This window comes from Carassius gibelio, chromosome B19, assembly GCF_023724105.1.
Source record: "Carassius gibelio isolate Cgi1373 ecotype wild population from Czech Republic chromosome B19, carGib1.2-hapl.c, whole genome shotgun sequence".
NCBI lineage: Eukaryota > Metazoa > Chordata > Actinopteri > Cypriniformes > Cyprinidae > Carassius > Carassius gibelio.
In genome coordinates, this window is record NC_068414.1 from 5236821 (window position 1) to 5259700 (window position 22880).

The following is a 22880-nucleotide window of genomic DNA, read 5'->3' on the forward strand; positions in this document are numbered from 1 at the left end:
GGGAGCTGGTGGCCACAGAAGTTAACGCCTCTCACTTTTGATATTGACCTCCCCCACTCCCCTTTGCTCAGAGACACTTTTGCTCATATCAGTTCATCAAATACCCATGCAACTTGATCAGTTTGTCTGTCAGTTGTTCAGCTTTAGCATTGGTCGATATTACCCAGTTGAAGAGATGCATTTTCCACATAAATTCGTAGAATTCAGGCAGAAATAGAGCATTGGTGGTTCAGTGGTAGAATTCTCGCCTGCCACGCGGGAGACCCGGGTCCGATTCCCGGCCAATGCAGCAGAGGTCGTGTTTTTAAGGCCATGTTAGTCGTTCCTCATAAGCGGCAGCTGTCCCCAGAGCCACGAGCACAGCGCAGCTTCTCTCACTGGTGGCTGAATGTCAGAGTTGTTGTTTCCCGCGCAGGAGACCCAGGTTCGATTCCCAGCAGAAGCAAAGCAGTGTATCTTGCTACTTTAGAAGTGGGCAACTTATCAGTGTTTTACAGGGAACTAGTGGAAGCACTCTAGACAATGCTTTTCCATGCTTGTTCAACGAAGTACAAGCAATTATGGCTCATGCACCTGTGAAAAACTCCTGAAGGCAATAAAAAGGCTGCAGGCAAGAAAGGTCAGGCTTAAAGAAACCAATGAGAGTAAACTGACCTGTTTGTTGTCTCTAAAAAACACCAGAAGAAAAATGTCCAGGGGGTCAATGCTGATCTGCATGAAAGTGGAATAAACTGCAAGGTAAGTAATGTAAGATCCCCAAGACAGCGGTACAAGGTCACAGTTGGACAGTGGCTTGTTGGAAGAGCAGGGTAATGACTCCCAGCAAGAACTGACAAATCTGGTGCAGTCCAGGAGGCTGAGGTGCCCTGTGGTTCATAAGGGAGCTGGTGGCCACAGAAGTTAACGCCTCTCACTTTTGATATTGACCTCCTCCACTCCCCTTTGCTCAGAGACACTTTTGCTCATATCAGTTCATCAAATACCCATGGAACTTGATCAGTTTGTCTGTCAGTTGTTCAGCTTTAGCATTGGTCGATATTACCCAGTTGAAGAGATGCATTTTCTACATAAATTCGTAGAATTCAGGCAGAAATAGAGCATTGGTGGTTCAGTGGTAGAATTCTCGCCTGCCACGCGGGAGACCCCGGTCCGATTCCCGGCCAATGCAGCAGAGGTCGTGTTTTTAAGGCCATGTTAGTCGTTCCTCATAAGCGGCAGCTGTCCCCAGAGCCACGAGCACAGCGCAGCTTCTCTCACTGGTGGCTGAATGTCAGAGTTGTTGTTTCCCGCGCAGGAGACCCAGGTTCAATTCCCAGCAGAAGCAAAGCAGTGTATCTTGCTACTTTAGAAGTGGGCAACTTATCAGTGTTTTAGAGGGAACTAGTGGAAGCACTCTAGACAATGCTTTTCCATGCTTGTTCAACGAAGTACAAGCAATTATGGCTCATGCACCTGTGAAAAACTCCTGAAGGCAATAAAAAGGCTGCAGGCAAGAAAGGTCATGCTTAAAGAAACCAATGAGAGTAAACTGACCTGTTTGTTGTCTCTAAAAAACACCAGAAGAAAAATGTCCAGGGGGTCAATGCTGATCTGCATGAAAGTGGAATAAACTGCAAGGTAAGTAATGTAAGATCCCCAAGACAGCGCTACAAAGTCACAGTTGGACAGTGGCTTGTTGGAAGAGCAGGGTAATGACTCCCAGCAAGAACTGACAAATCTGGTGCAGTCCAGGAGGCTGAGGTGCCCTGTGGTTCTTAAGGGAGCTGGTGGCCACAGAAGTTAACGCCTCTCACTTTTGATATTGACCTCCCCCACTCCCCTTTGCTCAGAGACACTTTTGCTCATATCAGTTCATCAAATACCCATGGAACTTGATCAGTTTGTCTGTCAGTTGTTCAGCTTTAGCATTGGTCGATATTACCCAGTTGAAGAGATGCATTTTCCACATAAATTCGTAGAATTCTTGCAGAAATAGAGCATTGGTGGTTCAGTGGTAGATTTCTTGCCTGCCCCGCGGGAGACCCGGGTCCGATTCCCGGCCAATGCAGCAGAGGTCGTGTTTTTAAGGCCATGTTAGTCGTTCCTCATAAGCGGCAGCTGTCCCCAGAGCCACGAGCACAGCGCAGCTTCTCTCACTGGTGGCTGAATGTCAGAGTTGTTGTTTCCCGCGCAGGAGACCCAGGTTCGATTCCCAGCAGAAGCAAAGCAGTGTATCTTGCTACTTTAGAAGTGGGCAACTTATCAGTGTTTTACAGGGAACTAGTGGAAGCACTCTAGACAATGCTTTTCCATGCTTGTTCAACGAAGTACAAGCAATTATGGCTCATGCACCTGTGAAAAACTCCTGAAGGCAATAAAAAGGCTGCAGGCAAGAAAGGTCATGCTTAAAGAAACCAATGAGAGTAAACTGACCTGTTTGTTGTCTCTAAAAAACACCAGAAGAAAAATGTCCAGGGTCAATGCTGACCTGCATGAAAGTGGAATAAACTGCAAGGTAAGTAATGTAAGATCCCCAAGACAGCGGTACAAGGTCACAGTTGGACAGTGGCTTGTTGGAAGAGCAGGGTAATGACTCCCAGCAAGAACTGACAAATCTGGTGCAGTCCAGGAGGCTGAGGTGCCCTGTGGTTCTTAAGGGAGCTGGTGGCCACAGAAGTTAACGCCTCTCACTTTTGATATTGACCTCCCCCACTCCCCTTTGCTCAGAGACACTTTTGCTCATATCAGTTCATCAAATACCCATGGAACTTGATCAGTTTGTCTGTCAGTTGTTCAGCTTTAGCATTGGTCGATATTACCCAGTTGAAGAGATGCATTTTCTACATAAATTCGTAGAATTCAGGCAGAAATAGAGCATTGGTGGTTCAGTGGTAGAATTCTCGCCTGCCACGCGGGAGACCCGGGTCCGATTCCCGGCCAATGCAGCAGAGGTCGTGTTTTTAAGGCCATGTTAGTCGTTCCTCATAAGCGGCAGCTGTCCCCAGAGCCACGAGCACAGCGCAGCTTCTCTCACTGGTGGCTGAATGTCAGAGTTGTTGTTTCCCGCGCAGGAGACCCAGGTTCAATTCCCAGCAGAAGCAAAGCAGTGTATCTTGCTACTTTAGAAGTGGGCAACTTATCAGTGTTTTACAGGGAACTAGTGGAAGCACTCTAGACAATGCTTTTCCATGCTTGTTGAACGAAGTACAAGCAATTATGGCTCATGCACCTGTGAAAAACTCCTGAAGGCAATAAAAAGGCTGCAGGCAAGAAAGGTCATGCTTAAAGAAACCAATGAGAGTAAACTGACCTGTTTGTTGTCTCTAAAAAACACCAGAAGAAAAATGTCCAGGGTCAATGCTGACCTGCATGAAAGTGGAATAAACTGCAAGGTAAGTAATGTAAGATCCCCAAGACAGCGGTACAAGGTCACAGTTGGACAGTGGCTTGTTGGAAGAGCAGGGTAATGACTCCCAGCAAGAACTGACAAATCTGGTGCAGTCCAGGAGGCTGAGGTGCCCTGTGGTTCTTAAGGGAGCTGGTGGCCACAGAAGTTAACGCCTCTCACTTTTGATATTGACCTCCCCCACTCCCCTTTGCTCAGAGACACTTTTGCTCATATCAGTTCATCAAATACCCATGCAACTTGATCAGTTTGTCTGTCAGTTGTTCAGCTTTAGCATTGGTCGATATTACCCAGTTGAAGAGATGCATTTTCCACATAAATTCGTAGAATTCTTGCAGAAATAGAGCATTGGTGGTTCAGTGGTAGAATTCTCGCCTGCCACGCGGGAGACGTGGGTCCGATTCCCGGCCAATGCAGCAGAGGTCGTGTTTTTAAGGCCATGTTAGTCGTTCCTCATAAGCGGCAGCTGTCCCCAGAGCCACGAGCACAGCGCAGCTTCTCTCACTGGTGGCTGAATGTCAGAGTTGTTGTTTCCCGCGCAGGAGACCCAGGTTCAATTCCCAGCAGAAGCAAAGCAGTGTATCTTGCTACTTTAGAAGTGGGCAACTTATCAGTGTTTTACAGGGAACTAGTGGAAGCACTCTAGACAATGCTTTTCCATGCTTGTTCAACGAAGTACAAGCAATTATGGCTCATGCACCTGTGAAAAACTCCTGAAGGCAATAAAAAGGCTGCAGGCAAGAAAGGTCATGCTTAAAGAAACCAATGAGAGTAAACTGACCTGTTTGTTGTCTCTAAAAAACACCAGAAGAAACATGTCCAGGGTCAATGCTGACCTGCATGAAAGTGGAATAAACTGCAAGGTAAGTAATGTAAGATCCCCAAGACAGCGCTACAAGGTCACAGTTGGACAGTGGCTTGTTGGAAGAGCAGGGTAATGACTCCCAGCAAGAACTGACAAATCTGGTGCAGTCCAGGAGGCTGAGGTGCCCTGTGGTTCTTAAGGGAGCTGGTGGCCACAGAAGTTAACGCCTCTCACTTTTGATATTGACCTCCCCCACTCCCCTTTGCTCAGAGACACTTTTGCTCATATCAGTTCATCAAATACCCATGGAACTTGATCAGTTTGTCTGTCAGTTGTTCAGCTTTAGCATTGGTCGATATTACCCAGTTGAAGAGATGCATTTTCCACATAAATTCGTAGAATTCTTGCAGAAATAGAGCATTGGTGGTTCAGTGGTAGAATTCTCGCCTGCCACGCGGGAGATCCGGGTCCGATTCCCGGCCAATGCAGCAGAGATCGTGTTTTTAAGGCCATGTTAGTCGTTCTTCATAAGCGGCAGCTGTCCCCAGAGCCATGAGCACAGCGCAGCTTCACTCACTAGTGGCTGAATGTCAGAGATGTTGTTTCCCACGCATTAGACCCAGGTTCGATTCCCAGCAGAAGCAAAGCAGTGTATCTTGCTACTTTAGAAGTGGGCAACTTATCAGTGTTTTACAGGGAACTAGTGGAAGCACTCTAGACAATGCTTTTCCATGCTTGTTCAACGAAGTACAAGCAATTATGGCTCATGCACCTGTGAAAAACTCCTGAAGGCAATAAAAAGGCTGCAGGCAAGAAAGGTCATGCTTAAAGAAACCAATGAGAGTAAACTGACCTGTTTGTTGTCTCTAAAAAACACCAGAAGAAAAATGTCCAGGGTCAATGCTGACCTGCATGAAAGTGGAATAAACTGCAAGGTAAGTAATGTAAGATCCCCAAGACAGCGGTACAAGGTCACAGTTGGACAGTGGCTTGTTGGAAGAGCAGGGTAATGACTCCCAGCAAGAACTGACAAATCTGGTGCAGTCCAGGAGGCTGAGGTGCCCTGTGGTTCTTAAGGGAGCTGGTGGCCACAGAAGTTAACGCCTCTCACTTTTGATATTGACCTCCCCCACTCCCCTTTGCTCAGAGACACTTTTGCTCATATCAGTTCATCAAATACCCATGGAACTTGATCAGTTTGTCTGTCAGTTGTTCAGCTTTAGCATTGGTCGATATTACCCAGTTGAAGAGATGCATTTTCCACATAAATTCGTAGAATTCTTGCAGAAATAGAGCATTGGTGGTTCAGTGGTAGATTTCTTGCCTGCCCCGCGGGAGACCCGGGTCCGATTCCCGGCCAATGCAGCAGAGGTCGTGTTTTTAAGGCCATGTTAGTCGTTCCTCATAAGCGGCAGCTGTCCCCAGAGCCACGAGCACAGCGCAGCTTCTCTCACTGGTGGCTGAATGTCAGAGTTGTTGTTTCCCGCGCAGGAGACCCAGGTTCGATTCCCAGCAGAAGCAAAGCAGTGTATCTTGCTACTTTAGAAGTGGGCAACTTATCAGTGTTTTACAGGGAACTAGTGGAAGCACTCTAGACAATGCTTTTCCATGCTTGTTCAACGAAGTACAAGCAATTATGGCTCATGCACCTGTGAAAAACTCCTGAAGGCAATAAAAAGGCTGCAGGCAAGAAAGGTCATGCTTAAAGAAACCAATGAGAGTAAACTGACCTGTTTGTTGTCTCTAAAAAACACCAGAAGAAAAATGTCCAGGGTCAATGCTGACCTGCATGAAAGTGGAATAAACTGCAAGGTAAGTAATGTAAGATCCCCAAGACAGCGGTACAAGGTCACAGTTGGACAGTGGCTTGTTGGAAGAGCAGGGTAATGACTCCCAGCAAGAACTGACAAATCTGGTGCAGTCCAGGAGGCTGAGGTGCCCTGTGGTTCTTAAGGGAGCTGGTGGCCACAGAAGTTAACGCCTCTCACTTTTGATATTGACCTCCCCCACTCCCCTTTGCTCAGAGACACTTTTGCTCATATCAGTTCATCAAATACCCATGGAACTTGATCAGTTTGTCTGTCAGTTGTTCAGCTTTAGCATTGGTCGATATTACCCAGTTGAAGAGATGCATTTTCTACATAAATTCGTAGAATTCAGGCAGAAATAGAGCATTGGTGGTTCAGTGGTAGAATTCTCGCCTGCCAGGCGGGAGACCCGGGTCCGATTCCCGGCCAATGCAGCAGAGGTCGTGTTTTTAAGGCCATGTTAGTCGTTCCTCATAAGCGGCAGCTGTCCCCAGAGCCACGAACACAGCGCAGCTTCTCTCACTGGTGGCTGAATGTCAGAGTTGTTGTTTCCCGCGCAGGAGACCCAGGTTCAATTCCCAGCAGAAGCAAAGCAGTGTATCTTGCTACTTTAGAAGTGGGCAACTTATCAGTGTTTTACAGGGAACTAGTGGAAGCACTCTAGACAATGCTTTTCCATGCTTGTTCAACGAAGTACAAGCAATTATGGCTCATGCACCTGTGAAAAACTCCTGAAGGCAATAAAAAGGCTGCAGGCAAGAAAGGTCATGCTTAAAGAAACCAATGAGAGTAAACTGACCTGTTTGTTGTCTCTAAAAAACACCAGAAGAAAAATGTCCAGGGTCAATGCTGACCTGCATGAAAGTGGAATAAACTGCAAGGTAAGTAATGTAAGATCCCCAAGACAGCGCTACAAGGTCACAGTTGGACAGTGGCTTGTTGGAAGAGCAGGGTAATGACTCCCAGCAAGAACTGACAAATCTGGTGCAGTCCAGGAGGCTGAGGTGCCCTGTGGTTCTTAAGGGAGCTGGTGGCCACAGAAGTTAACGCCTCTCACTTTTGATATTGACCTCCCCCACTCCCCTTTGCTCAGAGACACTTTTGCTCATATCAGTTCATCAAATACACATGGAACTTGATCAGTTTGTCTGTCAGTTGTTCAGCTTTAGCATTGGTCGATATTACCCAGTTGAAGAGATGCATTTTCCACATAAATTCGTAGAATTCTTGCAGAAATAGAGCATTGGTGGTTCAGTGGTAGAATTCTCGCCTGCCACGCGGGAGACCTGGGTCCGATTCCCGGCCAATGCAGCAGAGGTCGTGTTTTTAAGGCCATGTTAGTCGTTCCTCATAAGCGGCAGCTGTCCCCAGAGCCACGAACACAGCGCAGCTTCTCTCACTGGTGGCTGAATGTCAGAGTTGTTGTTTCCCGCGCAGGAGACCCAGGTTCAATTCCCAGCAGAAGCAAAGCAGTGTATCTTGCTACTTTAGAAGTGGGCAACTTATCAGTGTTTTACAGGGAACTAGTGGAAGCACTCTAGACAATGCTTTTCCATGCTTGTTCAACGAAGTACAAGCAATTATGGCTCATGCACCTGTGAAAAACTCCTGAAGGCAATAAAAAGGCTGCAGGCAAGAAAGGTCATGCTTAAAGAAACCAATGAGAGTAAACTGACCTGTTTGTTGTCTCTAAAAAACACCAGAAGAAAAATGTCCAGGGTCAATGCTGACCTGCATGAAAGTGGAATAAACTGCAAGGTAAGTAATGTATGATCCCCAAGACAGCGCTACAAGGTCACAGTTGGACAGTGGCTTGTTGGAAGAGCAGGGTAATGACTCCCAGCAAGAACTGACAAATCTGGTGCAGTCCAGGAGGCTGAGGTGCCCTGTGGTTCTTAAGGGAGCTGGTGGCCACAGAAGTTAACGCCTCTCACTTTTGATATTGACCTCCCCCACTCCCCTTTGCTCAGAGACACTTTTGCTCATATCAGTTCATCAAATACCCATGGAACTTGATCAGTTTGTCTGTCAGTTGTTCAGCTTTAGCATTGGTCGATATTACCCAGTTGAAGAGATGCATTTTCCACATAAATTCGTAGAATTCTTGCAGAAATAGAGCATTGGTGGTTCAGTGGTAGAATTCTCGCCTGCCACGCGGGAGACCCGGGTCCGATTCCTGGCCAATGCAGCAGAGGTCGTGTTTTTAAGGCCATGTTAGTCGTTCCTCATAAGCGGCAGCTGTCCCCAGAGCCACGAACACAGCGCAGCTTCTCTCACTGGTGGCTGAATGTCAGAGTTGTTGTTTCCCGCGCAGGAGACCCAGGTTCAATTCCCAGCAGAAGCAAAGCAGTGTATCTTGCTACTTTAGAAGTGGGCAACTTATCAGTGTTTTACAGGGAACTAGTGGAAGCACTCTAGACAATGCTTTTCCATGCTTGTTCAACGAAGTACAAGCAATTATGGCTCATGCACCTGTGAAAAACTCCTGAAGGCAATAAAAAGGCTGCAGGCAAGAAAGGTCATGCTTAAAGAAACCAATGAGAGTAAACTGACCTGTTTGTTGTCTCTAAAAAACACCAGAAGAAAAATGTCCAGGGTCAATGCTGACCTGCATGAAAGTGGAATAAACTGCAAGGTAAGTAATGTAAGATCCCCAAGACAGCGCTACAAGGTCACAGTTGGACAGTGGCTTGTTGGAAGAGCAGGGTAATGACTCCCAGCAAGAACTGACAAATCTGGTGCAGTCCAGGAGGCTGAGGTGCCCTGTGGTTCTTAAGGGAGCTGGTGGCCACAGAAGTTAACGCCTCTCACTTTTGATATTGACCTCCCCCACTCCCCTTTGCTCAGAGACACTTTTGCTCATATCAGTTCATCAAATACCCATGGAACTTGATCAGTTTGTCTGTCAGTTGTTCAGCTTTAGCATTGGTCGATATTACCCAGTTGAAGAGATGCATTTTCGACATAAATTCGTAGAATTCTTGCAGAAATAGAGCATTGGTGGTTCAGTGGTAGAATTCTCGCCTGCCACGCGGGAGACCCGGGTCCGATTCCCGGCCAATGCAGCAGAGGTCGTGTTTTTAAGGCCATGTTAGTCGTTCCTCATAAGCGGCAGCTGTCCCCAGAGCCACGAACACAGCGCAGCTTCTCTCACTGGTGGCTGAATGTCAGAGTTGTTGTTTCCCGCGCAGGAGACCCAGGTTCAATTCCCAGCAGAAGCAAAGCAGTGTATCTTGCTACTTTAGAAGTGGGCAACTTATCAGTGTTTTACAGGGAACTAGTGGAAGCACTCTAGACAATGCTTTTCCATGCTTGTTCAACGAAGTACAAGCAATTATGGCTCATGCACCTGTGAAAAACTCCTGAAGGCAATAAAAAGGCTGCAGGCAAGAAAGGTCATGCTTAAAGAAACCAATGAGAGTAAACTGACCTGTTTGTTGTCTCTAAAAAACACCAGAAGAAAAATGTCCAGGGTCAATGCTGACCTGCATGAAAGTGGAATAAACTGCAAGGTAAGTAATGTAAGATCCCCAAGACAGCGCTACAAGGTCACAGTTGGACAGTGGCTTGTTGGAAGAGCAGGGTAATGACTCCCAGCAAGAACTGACAAATCTGGTGCAGTCCAGGAGGCTGAGGTGCCCTGTGGTTCTTAAGGGAGCTGGTGGCCACAGAAGTTAACGCCTCTCACTTTTGATATTGACCTCCCCCACTCCCCTTTGCTCAGAGACACTTTTGCTCATATCAGTTCATCAAATACCCATGGAACTTGATCAGTTTGTCTGTCAGTTGTTCAGCTTTAGCATTGGTCGATATTACCCAGTTGAAGAGATGCATTTTCCACATAAATTCGTAGAATTCATGCAGAAATAGAGCATTGGTGGTTCAGTGGTAGAATTCTCGCCTGCCACGCGGGAGACCTGGGTCCGATTCCCGGCCAATGCAGCAGAGGTCGTGTTTTTAAGGCCATGTTAGTCGTTCCTCATAAGCGGCAGCTGTCCCCAGAGCCACGAACACAGCGCAGCTTCTCTCACTGGTGGCTGAATGTCAGAGTTGTTGTTTCCCGCGCAGGAGACCCAGGTTCAATTCCCAGCAGAAGCAAAGCAGTGTATCTTGCTACTTTAGAAGTGGGCAACTTATCAGTGTTTTACAGGGAACTAGTGGAAGCACTCTAGACAATGCTTTTCCATGCTTGTTCAACGAAGTACAAGCAATTATGGCTCATGCACCTGTGAAAAACTCCTGAAGGCAATAAAAAGGCTGCAGGCAAGAAAGGTCATGCTTAAAGAAACCAATGAGAGTAAACTGACCTGTTTGTTGTCTCTAAAAAACACCAGAAGAAAAATGTCCAGGGTCAATGCTGACCTGCATGAAAGTGGAATAAACTGCAAGGTAAGTAATGTATGATCCCCAAGACAGCGCTACAAGGTCACAGTTGGACAGTGGCTTGTTGGAAGAGCAGGGTAATGACTCCCAGCAAGAACTGACAAATCTGGTGCAGTCCAGGAGGCTGAGGTGCCCTGTGGTTCTTAAGGGAGCTGGTGGCCACAGAAGTTAACGCCTCTCACTTTTGATATTGACCTCCCCCACTCCCCTTTGCTCAGAGACACTTTTGCTCATATCAGTTCATCAAATACCCATGGAACTTGATCAGTTTGTCTGTCAGTTGTTCAGCTTTAGCATTGGTCGATATTACCCAGTTGAAGAGATGCATTTTCGACATAAATTCGTAGAATTCTTGCAGAAATAGAGCATTGGTGGTTCAGTGGTAGAATTCTCGCCTGCCACGCGGGAGACCCGGGTCCGATTCCCGGCCAATGCAGCAGAGGTCGTGTTTTTAAGGCCATGTTAGTCGTTCCTCATAAGCGGCAGCTGTCCCCAGAGCCACGAACACAGCGCAGCTTCTCTCACTGGTGGCTGAATGTCAGAGTTGTTGTTTCCCGCGCAGGAGACCCAGGTTCAATTCCCAGCAGAAGCAAAGCAGTGTATCTTGCTACTTTAGAAGTGGGCAACTTATCAGTGTTTTACAGGGAACTAGTGGAAGCACTCTAGACAATGCTTTTCCATGCTTGTTCAACGAAGTACAAGCAATTATGGCTCATGCACCTGTGAAAAACTCCTGAAGGCAATAAAAAGGCTGCAGGCAAGAAAGGTCATGCTTAAAGAAACCAATGAGAGTAAACTGACCTGTTTGTTGTCTCTAAAAAACACCAGAAGAAAAATGTCCAGGGTCAATGCTGACCTGCATGAAAGTGGAATAAACTGCAAGGTAAGTAATGTAAGATCCCCAAGACAGCGCTACAAGGTCACAGTTGGACAGTGGCTTGTTGGAAGAGCAGGGTAATGACTCCCAGCAAGAACTGACAAATCTGGTGCAGTCCAGGAGGCTGAGGTGCCCTGTGGTTCTTAAGGGAGCTGGTGGCCACAGAAGTTAACGCCTCTCACTTTTGATATTGACCTCCCCCACTCCCCTTTGCTCAGAGACACTTTTGCTCATATCAGTTCATCAAATACCCATGGAACTTGATCAGTTTGTCTGTCAGTTGTTCAGCTTTAGCATTGGTCGATATTACCCAGTTGAAGAGATGCATTTTCCACATAAATTTGTAGAATTCTTGCAGAAATAGAGCATTGGTGGTTCAGTGGTAGAATTCTCGCCTGCCACGCGGGAGACCCGGGTCCGATTCCCGGCCAATGCAGCAGAGGTCGTGTTTTTAAGGCCATGTTAGTCGTTCCTCATAAGCGGCAGCTGTCCCCAGAGCCACGAGCACAGCGCAGCTTCTCTCACTGGTGGCTGAATGTCAGAGTTGTTGTTTCCCGCGCAGGAGACCCAGGTTCGATTCCCAGCAGAAGCAAAGCAGTGTATCTTGCTACTTTAGAAGTGGGCAACTTATCAGTGTTTTACAGGGAACTAGTGGAAGCACTCTAGACAATGCTTTTCCATGCTTGTTCAACGAAGTACAAGCAATTATGGCTCATGCACCTGTGAAAAACTCCTGAAGGCAATAAAAAGGCTGCAGGCAAGAAAGGTCATGCTTAAAGAAACCAATGAGAGTAAACTGACCTGTTTGTTGTCTCTAAAAAACACCAGAAGAAAAATGTCCAGGGTCAATGCTGACCTGCATGAAAGTGGAATAAACTGCAAGGTAAGTAATGTAAGATCCCCAAGACAGCGCTACAAGGTCACAGTTGGACAGTGGCTTGTTGGAAGAGCAGGGTAATGACTCCCAGCAAGAACTGACAAATCTGGTGCAGTCCAGGAGGCTGAGGTGCCCTGTGGTTCTTAAGGGAGCTGGTGGCCACAGAAGTTAACGCCTCTCACTTTTGATATTGACCTCCCCCACTCCCCTTTGCTCAGAGACACTTTTGCTCATATCAGTTCATCAAATACCCATGGAACTTGATCAGTTTGTCTGTCAGTTGTTCAGCTTTAGCATTGGTCGATATTACCCAGTTGAAGAGATGCATTTTCGACATAAATTCGTAGAATTCTTGCAGAAATAGAGCATTGGTGGTTCAGTGGTAGAATTCTCGCCTGCCACGCGGGAGACCCGGGTCCGATTCCCGGCCAATGCAGCAGAGGTCGTGTTTTTAAGGCCATGTTAGTCGTTCCTCATAAGCGGCAGCTGTCCCCAGAGCCACGAACACAGCGCAGCTTCTCTCACTGGTGGCTGAATGTCAGAGTTGTTGTTTCCCGCGCAGGAGACCCAGGTTCAATTCCCAGCAGAAGCAAAGCAGTGTATCTTGCTACTTTAGAAGTGGGCAACTTATCAGTGTTTTACAGGGAACTAGTGGAAGCACTCTAGACAATGCTTTTCCATGCTTGTTCAACGAAGTACAAGCAATTATGGCTCATGCACCTGTGAAAAACTCCTGAAGGCAATAAAAAGGCTGCAGGCAAGAAAGGTCATGCTTAAAGAAACCAATGAGAGTAAACTGACCTGTTTGTTGTCTCTAAAAAACACCAGAAGAAAAATGTCCAGGGTCAATGCTGACCTGCATGAAAGTGGAATAAACTGCAAGGTAAGTAATGTAAGATCCCCAAGACAGCGCTACAAGGTCACAGTTGGACAGTGGCTTGTTGGAAGAGCAGGGTAATGACTCCCAGCAAGAACTGACAAATCTGGTGCAGTCCAGGAGGCTGAGGTGCCCTGTGGTTCTTAAGGGAGCTGGTGGCCACAGAAGTTAACGCCTCTCACTTTTGATATTGACCTCCCCCACTCCCCTTTGCTCAGAGACACTTTTGCTCATATCAGTTCATCAAATACCCATGGAACTTGATCAGTTTGTCTGTCAGTTGTTCAGCTTTAGCATTGGTCGATATTACCCAGTTGAAGAGATGCATTTTCGACATAAATTCGTAGAATTCTTGCAGAAATAGAGCATTGGTGGTTCAGTGGTAGAATTCTCGCCTGCCACGCGGGAGACCCGGGTCCGATTCCCGGCCAATGCAGCAAAGGTCGTGTTTTTAAGGCCATGTTAGTCGTTCTTCATAAGCGGCAGCTGTCCCCAGAGCCACGAGCACAGCGCAGCTTCACTCACTGGTGGTTGAATGTCAGAGTTGTTGTTTCCCGCGCAGGAGACCCAGGTTCTATTCCCAGCAAAAGCTAAGCAGTGTATCTTGCTACTTTAGAAGTGGGCAACTTATCAGTGTTTTACAGGGAACTAGTGGAAGCACTCTAGACAATGCTTTTCCATGCTTGTTCAACGAAGTACAAGCAATTATGGCTCATGCACCTGTGAAAAACTCCTGAAGGCAATAAAAAGGCTGCAGGCAAGAAAGGTCAGGCTTAAAGAAACCAATGAGAGTAAACTGACCTGTTTGTTGTCTCTAAAAAACACCAGAAGAAAAATGTCCAGGGGGTCAATGCTGATCTGCATGAAAGTGGAATAAACTGCAAGGTAAGTAATGTAAGATCCCCAAGACAGCGCTACAAGGTCACAGTTGGACAGTGTCTTGTTGGAAGAGCAGGGTAATGACTCCCAGCAAGAACTGACAAATCTGGTGCAGTCCAGGAGGCTGAGGTGCCCTGTGGTTCTTAATTAAGGGAGCTGGTGGCCACAGAAGTTAACGCCTCTCACTTTTGATATTGACCTCCCCCACTCCCCTTTGCTCAGAGACACTTTTGCTCATATCAGTTCATCAAATACCCATGGAACTTGATCAGTTTGTCTGTCAGTTGTTCAGCTTTAGCATTGGTCGATATTACCCAGTTGAAGAGATGCATTTTCCACATAAATTCGTAGAATTCATGCAGAAATAGAGCATTGGTGGTTCAGTGGTAGAATTCTCGCCTGCCACGCGGGAGACCCGGGTCCGATTCCCGGCCAATGCAGCAGAGGTCGTGTTTTTAAGGCCATGTTAGTCGTTCCTCATAAGCGGCAGCTGTCCCCAGAGCCACGAGCACAGCGCAGCTTCTCTCACTGGTGGCTGAATGTCAGAGTTGTTGTTTCCCGCGCAGGAGACCCAGGTTCGATTCCCAGCAGAAGCAAAGCAGTGTATCTTGCTACTTTAGAAGTGGGCAACTTATCAGTGTTTTACAGGGAACTAGTGGAAGCACTCTAGACAATGCTTTTCCATGCTTGTTCAACGAAGTACAAGCAATTATGGCTCATGCACCTGTGAAAAACTCCTGAAGGCAATAAAAAGGCTGCAGGCAAGAAAGGTCATGCTTAAAGAAACCAATGAGAGTAAACTGACCTGTTTGTTGTCTCTAAAAAACACCAGAAGAAAAATGTCCAGGGTCAATGCTGACCTGCATGAAAGTGGAATAAACTGCAAGGTAAGTAATGTAAGATCCCCAAGACAGCGCTACAAGGTCACAGTTGGACAGTGGCTTGTTGGAAGAGCAGGGTAATGACTCCCAGCAAGAACTGACAAATCTGGTGCAGTCAAGGAGGCTGAGGTGCCCTGTGGTTCTTAAGGGAGCTGGTGGCCACAGAAGTTAACGCCTCTCACTTTTGATATTGACCTCCCCCACTCCCCTTTGCTCAGAGACACTTTTGCTCATATCAGTTCATCAAATACCCATGGAACTTGATCAGTTTGTCTGTCAGTTGTTCAGCTTTAGCATTGGTCGATATTACCCAGTTGAAGAGATGCATTTTCGACATAAATTCGTAGAATTCTTGCAGAAATAGAGCATTGGTGGTTCAGTGGTAGAATTCTCGCCTGCCACGCGGGAGACCCGGGTCCGATTCCCGGCCAATGCAGCAGAGGTCGTGTTTTTAAGGCCATGTTAGTCGTTCCTCATAAGCGGCAGCTGTCCCCAGAGCCACGAACACAGCGCAGCTTCTCTCACTGGTGGCTGAATGTCAGAGTTGTTGTTTCCCGCGCAGGAGACCCAGGTTCAATTCCCAGCAGAAGCAAAGCAGTGTATCTTGCTACTTTAGAAGTGGGCAACTTATCAGTGTTTTACAGGGAACTAGTGGAAGCACTCTAGACAATGCTTTTCCATGCTTGTTCAACGAAGTACAAGCAATTATGGCTCATGCACCTGTGAAAAACTCCTGAAGGCAATAAAAAGGCTGCAGGCAAGAAAGGTCATGCTTAAAGAAACCAATGAGAGTAAACTGACCTGTTTGTTGTCTCTAAAAAACACCAGAAGAAAAATGTCCAGGGTCAATGCTGACCTGCATGAAAGTGGAATAAACTGCAAGGTAAGTAATGTAAGATCCCCAAGACAGCGCTACAAGGTCACAGTTGGACAGTGGCTTGTTGGAAGAGCAGGGTAATGACTCCCAGCAAGAACTGACAAATCTGGTGCAGTCCAGGAGGCTGAGGTGCCCTGTGGTTCTTAAGGGAGCTGGTGGCCACAGAAGTTAACGCCTCTCACTTTTGATATTGACCTCCCCCACTCCCCTTTGCTCAGAGACACTTTTGCTCATATCAGTTCATCAAATACCCATGGAACTTGATCAGTTTGTCTGTCAGTTGTTCAGCTTTAGCATTGGTCGATATTACCCAGTTGAAGAGATGCATTTTCGACATAAATTCGTAGAATTCTTGCAGAAATAGAGCATTGGTGGTTCAGTGGTAGAATTCTCGCCTGCCACGCGGGAGACCCGGGTCCGATTCCCGGCCAATGCAGCAGAGGTCGTGTTTTTAAGGCCATGTTAGTCGTTCCTCATAAGCGGCAGCTGTCCCCAGAGCCACGAACACAGCGCAGCTTCTCTCACTGGTGGCTGAATGTCAGAGTTGTTGTTTCCCGCGCAGGAGACCCAGGTTCAATTCCCAGCAGAAGCAAAGCAGTGTATCTTGCTACTTTAGAAGTGGGCAACTTATCAGTGTTTTACAGGGAACTAGTGGAAGCACTCTAGACAATGCTTTTCCATGCTTGTTCAACGAAGTACAAGCAATTATGGCTCATGCACCTGTGAAAAACTCCTGAAGGCAATAAAAAGGCTGCAGGCAAGAAAGGTCATGCTTAAAGAAACCAATGAGAGTAAACTGACCTGTTTGTTGTCTCTAAAAAACACCAGAAGAAAAATGTCCAGGGTCAATGCTGACCTGCATGAAAGTGGAATAAACTGCAAGGTAAGTAATGTAAGATCCCCAAGACAGCGCTACAAGGTCACAGTTGGACAGTGGCTTGTTGGAAGAGCAGGGTAATGACTCCCAGCAAGAACTGACAAATCTGGTGCAGTCCAGGAGGCTGAGGTGCCCTGTGGTTCTTAAGGGAGCTGGTGGCCACAGAAGTTAACGCCTCTCACTTTTGATATTGACCTCCCCCACTCCCCTTTGCTCAGAGACACTTTTGCTCATATCAGTTCATCAAATACCCATGGAACTTGATCAGTTTGTCTGTCAGTTGTTCAGCTTTAGCATTGGTCGATATTACCCAGTTGAAGAGATGCATTTTCCACATAAATTCGTAGAATTCTTGCAGAAATAGAGCATTGGTGGTTCAGTGGTAGAATTCTCGCCTGCCACGCGGGAGACCCGGGTCCGATTCCCGGCCAATGCAGCAAAGGTCGTGTTTTTAAGGAGATGTTAGTCGTTCTTCATAAGCGGCAGCTGTCCCCAGAGCCACGAGCACAGCGCAGCTTCACTCACTGGTGGTTGAATGTCAGAGTTGTTGTTTCCCGCGCAGGAGACCCAGGTTCTATTCCCAGCAAAAGCTAACCAGTGTATCTTGCTACTTTAGAAGTGGGCAACTTATCAGTGTTTTACAGGGAACTAGTGGAAGCACTCTAGACAATGCTTTTCCATGCTTGTTCAACGAAGTACAAGCAATTATGGCTCATGCACCTGTGAAAAACTCCTGAAGGCAATAAAAAGGCTGCAGGCAAGAAAGGTCAGGCTTAAAGAAACCAATGAGAGTAAACTGACCTGTTTGTTGTCTCTAAAAAACACCAGAAGAAAAATGTCCAGGGGGTCAATGCTGATCTGCATGAAAGTGGAATAAACTGCAAGGTAAGTAATGTAAGATCCCCAAGACAGCGCTACAAGGTCACAGTTGGACAGTGTCTTGTTGGAAGAGCAGGGTAATGACTCCCAGCAAGAACTGACAAATCTGGTGCAGTCCAGGAGGCTGAGGTGCCCTGTGGTTCTTAAGGGAGCTGGTGGCCACAGAAGTTAACGCCTCTCACTTTTGATATTGACCTCCCCCACTCCCCTTTGCTCAGAGACACTTTTGCTCATATCAGTTCATCAAATACCCATGGAACTTGATCAGTTTGTCTGTCAGTTGTTCAGCTTTAGCATTGGTCGATATTACCCAGTTGAAGAGATGCATTTTCCACATAAATTCGTAGAATTCATGCAGAAATAGAGCATTGGTGGTTCAGTGGTAGAATTCTCGCCTGCCACGCGGGAGACCTGGGTCCGATTCCCGGCCAATGCAGCAGAGGTCGTGTTTTTAAGGCCATGTTAGTCGTTCCTCATAAGCGGCAGCTGTCCCCAGAGCCACGAACACAGCGCAGCTTCTCTCACTGGTGGCTGAATGTCAGAGTTGTTGTTTCCCGCGCAGGAGACCCAGGTTCAATTCCCAGCAGAAGCAAAGCAGTGTATCTTGCTACTTTAGAAGTGGGCAACTTATCAGTGTTTTACAGGGAACTAGTGGAAGCACTCTAGACAATGCTTTTCCATGCTTGTTCAACGAAGTACAAGCAATTATGGCTCATGCACCTGTGAAAAACTCCTGAAGGCAATAAAAAGGCTGCAGGCAAGAAAGGTCATGCTTAAAGAAACCAATGAGAGTAAACTGACCTGTTTGTTGTCTCTAAAAAACACCAGAAGAAAAATGTCCAGGGTCAATGCTGACCTGCATGAAAGTGGAATAAACTGCAAGGTAAGTAATGTATGATCCCCAAGACAGCGCTACAAGGTCACAGTTGGACAGTGGCTTGTTGGAAGAGCAGGGTAATGACTCCCAGCAAGAACTGACAAATCTGGTGCAGTCCAGGAGGCTGAGGTGCCCTGTGGTTCTTAAGGGAGCTGGTGGCCACAGAAGTTAACGCCTCTCACTTTTGATATTGACCTCCCCCACTCCCCTTTGCTCAGAGACACTTTTGCTCATATCAGTTCATCAAATACCCATGGAACTTGATCAGTTTGTCTGTCAGTTGTTCAGCTTTAGCATTGGTCGATATTACCCAGTTGAAGAGATGCATTTTCGACATAAATTCGTAGAATTCTTGCAGAAATAGAGCATTGGTGGTTCAGTGGTAGAATTCTCGCCTGCCACGCGGGAGACCCGGGTCCGATTCCCGGCCAATGCAGCAGAGGTCGTGTTTTTAAGGCCATGTTAGTCGTTCCTCATAAGCGGCAGCTGTCCCCAGAGCCACGAACACAGCGCAGCTTCTCTCACTGGTGGCTGAATGTCAGAGTTGTTGTTTCCCGCGCAGGAGACCCAGGTTCAATTCCCAGCAGAAGCAAAGCAGTGTATCTTGCTACTTTAGAAGTGGGCAACTTATCAGTGTTTTACAGGGAACTAGTGGAAGCACTCTAGACAATGCTTTTCCATGCTTGTTCAACGAAGTACAAGCAATTATGGCTCATGCACCTGTGAAAAACTCCTGAAGGCAATAAAAAGGCTGCAGGCAAGAAAGGTCATGCTTAAAGAAACCAATGAGAGTAAACTGACCTGTTTGTTGTCTCTAAAAAACACCAGAAGAAAAATGTCCAGGGTCAATGCTGACCTGCATGAAAGTGGAATAAACTGCAAGGTAAGTAATGTAAGATCCCCAAGACAGCGCTACAAGGTCACAGTTGGACAGTGGCTTGTTGGAAGAGCAGGGTAATGACTCCCAGCAAGAACTGACAAATCTGGTGCAGTCCAGGAGGCTGAGGTGCCCTGTGGTTCTTAAGGGAGCTGGTGGCCACAGAAGTTAACGCCTCTCACTTTTGATATTGACCTCCCCCACTCCCCTTTGCTCAGAGACACTTTTGCTCATATCAGTTCATCAAATACCCATGGAACTTGATCAGTTTGTCTGTCAGTTGTTCAGCTTTAGCATTGGTCGATATTACCCAGTTGAAGAGATGCATTTTCCACATAAATTTGTAGAATTCTTGCAGAAATAGAGCATTGGTGGTTCAGTGGTAGAATTCTCGCCTGCCACGCGGGAGACCCGGGTCCGATTCCCGGCCAATGCAGCAGAGGTCGTGTTTTTAAGGCCATGTTAGTCGTTCCTCATAAGCGGCAGCTGTCCCCAGAGCCACGAGCACAGCGCAGCTTCTCTCACTGGTGGCTGAATGTCAGAGTTGTTGTTTCCCGCGCAGGAGACCCAGGTTCGATTCCCAGCAGAAGCAAAGCAGTGTATCTTGCTACTTTAGAAGTGGGCAACTTATCAGTGTTTTACAGGGAACTAGTGGAAGCACTCTAGACAATGCTTTTCCATGCTTGTTCAACGAAGTACAAGCAATTATGGCTCATGCACCTGTGAAAAACTCCTGAAGGCAATAAAAAGGCTGCAGGCAAGAAAGGTCATGCTTAAAGAAACCAATGAGAGTAAACTGACCTGTTTGTTGTCTCTAAAAAACACCAGAAGAAAAATGTCCAGGGTCAATGCTGACCTGCATGAAAGTGGAATAAACTGCAAGGTAAGTAATGTAAGATCCCCAAGACAGCGCTACAAGGTCACAGTTGGACAGTGGCTTGTTGGAAGAGCAGGGTAATGACTCCCAGCAAGAACTGACAAATCTGGTGCAGTCCAGGAGGCTGAGGTGCCCTGTGGTTCTTAAGGGAGCTGGTGGCCACAGAAGTTAACGCCTCTCACTTTTGATATTGACCTCCCCCACTCCCCTTTGCTCAGAGACACTTTTGCTCATATCAGTTCATCAAATACCCATGGAACTTGATCAGTTTGTCTGTCAGTTGTTCAGCTTTAGCATTGGTCGATATTACCCAGTTGAAGAGATGCATTTTCGACATAAATTCGTAGAATTCTTGCAGAAATAGAGCATTGGTGGTTCAGTGGTAGAATTCTCGCCTGCCACGCGGGAGACCCGGGTCCGATTCCCGGCCAATGCAGCAGAGGTCGTGTTTTTAAGGCCATGTTAGTCGTTCCTCATAAGCGGCAGCTGTCCCCAGAGCCACGAACACAGCGCAGCTTCTCTCACTGGTGGCTGAATGTCAGAGTTGTTGTTTCCCGCGCAGGAGACCCAGGTTCAATTCCCAGCAGAAGCAAAGCAGTGTATCTTGCTACTTTAGAAGTGGGCAACTTATCAGTGTTTTACAGGGAACTAGTGGAAGCACTCTAGACAATGCTTTTCCATGCTTGTTCAACGAAGTACAAGCAATTATGGCTCATGCACCTGTGAAAAACTCCTGAAGGCAATAAAAAGGCTGCAGGCAAGAAAGGTCATGCTTAAAGAAACCAATGAGAGTAAACTGACCTGTTTGTTGTCTCTAAAAAACACCAGAAGAAAAATGTCCAGGGTCAATGCTGACCTGCATGAAAGTGGAATAAACTGCAAGGTAAGTAATGTAAGATCCCCAAGACAGTGCTACAAGGTCACAGTTGGACAGTGGCTTGTTGGAAGAGCAGGGTAATGACTCCCAGCAAGAACTGACAAATCTGGTGCAGTCCAGGAGGCTGAGGTGCCCTGTGGTTCTTAAGGGAGCTGGTGGCCACAGAAGTTAACGCCTCTCACTTTTGATATTGACCTCCCCCACTCCCCTTTGCTCAGAGACACTTTTGCTCATATCAGTTCATCAAATACCCATGGAACTTGATCAGTTTGTCTGTCAGTTGTTCAGCTTTAGCATTGGTCGATATTACCCAGTTGAAGAGATGCATTTTCCACATAAATTCGTAGAATTCTTGCAGAAATAGAGCATTGGTGGTTCAGTGGTAGAATTCTCGCCTGCCACGCGGGAGACCCGGGTCCGATTCCCGGCCAATGCAGCAGAGGTCGTGTTTTTAAGGCCATGTTAGTCGTTCCTCATAAGCGGCAGCTGTCCCCAGAGCCACGAACACGGCGCAGCTTCTCTCACTGGTGGCTGAATGTCAGAGTTGTTGTTTCCCGCGCAGGAGACCCAGGTTCAATTCCCAGCAGAAGCAAAGCAGTGTATCTTGCTACTTTAGAAGTGGGCAACTTATCAGTGTTTTACAGGGAACTAGTGGAAGCACTCTAGACAATGCTTTTCCATGCTTGTTCAACGAAGTACAAGCAATTATGGCTCATGCACCTGTGAAAAACTCCTGAAGGCAATAAAAAGGCTGCAGGCAAGAAAGGTCATGCTTAAAGAAACCAATGAGAGTAAACTGACCTGTTTGTTGTCTCTAAAAAACACCAGAAGAAAAATGTCCAGGGTCAATGCTGACCTGCATGAAAGTGGAATAAACTGCAAGGTAAGTAATGTAAGATCCCCAAGACAGCGCTACAAGGTCACAGTTGGACAGTGGCTTGTTGGAAGAGCAGGGTAATGACTCCCAGCAAGAACTGACAAATCTGGTGCAGTCCAGGAGGCTGAGGTGCCCTGTGGTTCTTAAGGGAGCTGGTGGCCACAGAAGTTAACGCCTCTCACTTTTGATATTGACCTCCCCCACTCCCCTTTGCTCAGAGACACTTTTGCTCATATCAGTTCATCAAATACCCATGGAACTTGATCAGTTTGTCTGTCAGTTGTTCAGCTTTAGCATTGGTCGATATTACCCAGTTGAAGAGATGCATTTTCGACATAAATTCGTAGAATTCTTGCAGAAATAGAGCATTGGTGGTTCAGTGGTAGAATTCTCGCCTGCCACGCGGGAGACCCGGGTCCGATTCCCGGCCAATGCAGCAAAGGTCGTGTTTTTAAGGCCATGTTAGTCGTTCTTCATAAGCGGCAGCTGTCCCCAGAGCCACGAGCACAGCGCAGCTTCACTCACTGGTGGTTGAATGTCAGAGTTGTTGTTTCCCGCGCAGGAGACCCAGGTTCTATTCCCAGCAAAAGCTAAGCAGTGTATCTTGCTACTTTAGAAGTGGGCAACTTATCAGTGTTTTACAGGGAACTAGTGGAAGCACTCTAGACAATGCTTTTCCATGCTTGTTCAACGAAGTACAAGCAATTATGGCTCATGCACCTGTGAAAAACTCCTGAAGGCAATAAAAAGGCTGCAGGCAAGAAAGGTCAGGCTTAAAGAAACCAATGAGAGTAAACTGACCTGTTTGTTGTCTCTAAAAAACACCAGAAGAAAAATGTCCAGGGGGTCAATGCTGATCTGCATGAAAGTGGAATAAACTGCAAGGTAAGTAATGTAAGATCCCCAAGACAGCGCTACAAGGTCACAGTTGGACAGTGTCTTGTTGGAAGAGCAGGGTAATGACTCCCAGCAAGAACTGACAAATCTGGTGCAGTCCAGGAGGCTGAGGTGCCCTGTGGTTCTTAATTAAGGGAGCTGGTGGCCACAGAAGTTAACGCCTCTCACTTTTGATATTGACCTCCCCCACTCC

At 46.9% G+C, this 22880-nt stretch overlaps 2 long non-coding RNA genes across 3 annotated transcripts in view; one reads left to right on the plus strand and one right to left on the minus strand.

Annotated features, from left to right (window-relative positions):
* LOC127979065 (uncharacterized) overlaps positions 1-22880 on the minus strand; it is a 232327-nt gene that overhangs the window by 56518 nt on the left and 152929 nt on the right. The gene's annotated exons all lie outside the window — the stretch shown is intronic.
* LOC127979064 (uncharacterized) overlaps positions 8011-22880 on the plus strand; it is a 298949-nt gene continuing 284079 nt past the window's right edge. The window contains exon 1 of the long non-coding RNA XR_008158705.1: positions 8011-8192. This is a non-coding gene — a long non-coding RNA (uncharacterized LOC127979064). The remainder of the gene's footprint in view (positions 8193-22880) is intronic.